At 46.4% G+C, this 1,097-nt stretch overlaps 1 protein-coding gene across 1 annotated transcript in view; it reads right to left on the bottom strand.

The window, feature by feature from the left end:
- Positions 1-263, bottom strand: part of CUNH3orf14 (chromosome unknown C3orf14 homolog) — a 13,911-nt gene extending 13,648 nt beyond the window's left edge. Inside the window, exon 1 of the mRNA XM_008643583.2 lies at positions 158-263. The gene's annotated coding sequence lies outside the window, so the exon portion shown is untranslated. The remainder of the gene's footprint in view (positions 1-157) is intronic.
- Positions 264-1,097: the final 834 nt, after the last annotated feature.

Raw genomic sequence — 1,097 nt, 5'->3', positions numbered from 1 at the left:
CCGCAGCGGGGCCGCGCACCGCCTGAGCCCTACCATTGGGAACGGGGGGTGGGGGGGGGATGGATCGACGATCTCGTTGAAATGTAATATCCCGTATGATTGCGGGAGAATGAGTCGGGAAATAAAAACAGAATACCAAATACACTTGCTGGTTTACCTTTAGCCTCGCCAGCTTCGAAAAGGAAAGCAACCGTCCGCCGTGGTCTCAGGGACGTCTTAAAACACCCCGCGCCCTCACTGCCATGGAGACGGCCGGAAAGGTCGCGGGAGCGCGGGAGCGCGGAGGGGCGGCCGGGGGAGGAAGGGGCGGCCGGGGGTGGTGTGTACCCACGCTCGTTATCACAGAGTTTGTGCGCCGGAGCTCCAACGGGGTCAGCCGGTATTTGCGTTTAAAATGAGTGTTCCTTTCTCTGTGCAAGGCGCAGCCTTCCATGTCCGACCCGGGAGAGCGCCCGCAGTGCCACCCCGGTTCTCCACATGGTTTTCGAACCCTCTGGTGTGATTCTGCCCGTGTGTCAGAGCTGAGTTCCTTCCTGGCCTCAAAGCTGAAGAGTTGTTGATGCGAGTCTAGTCCTTTACAGGCAAACTTACACCAAAATATACTTCAAATAAAAAAGCACAATTAATCAATCTTTTTTCCCGTAAATGTTTTGTCCTTCACAGAAAACACAAACCAGAAAATTCCAAACTAGATAAAGCTGAAAAATACAATAGATTTGTGCACATGTGCAGCTGCAGATTTCTAAAAGCTGCTCTGAAAGTGCTTGTCTTGCCTAAATGTTTTCTATGTAATCATTCTCTCATCCTAGTGTGACACCTCATCACCAGCCTTTCTTACTGCTGATCAGAAGCTGTTTCTTGTGATTTTTAATCTCTTTATATTTTCTATTTTTTCCCCATTCTCTGACTTTATATTTTTGCAACAAATTCACATTAATTCACTTAATGATATAAGCAGAAGTTCTTTAATATACTTGTCAACTTACCCTCACTTATTGTAGCAGTCAGGATAAATAGTACTTAAAACCTTATTATAATTTTGGGTTTTTATCATTGTGATTTAAAGACAAGACTTTCCAGTAAATGTCACAGAGGTG

This window comes from Corvus brachyrhynchos, unplaced genomic scaffold (assembly GCF_000691975.1).
Source record: "Corvus brachyrhynchos isolate BGI_N302 unplaced genomic scaffold, ASM69197v1 scaffold91, whole genome shotgun sequence".
NCBI lineage: Eukaryota > Metazoa > Chordata > Aves > Passeriformes > Corvidae > Corvus > Corvus brachyrhynchos.
Note: the sequence above shows the minus strand (reverse complement) of the source record. Positions and strands in the feature narration are given on the sequence as shown.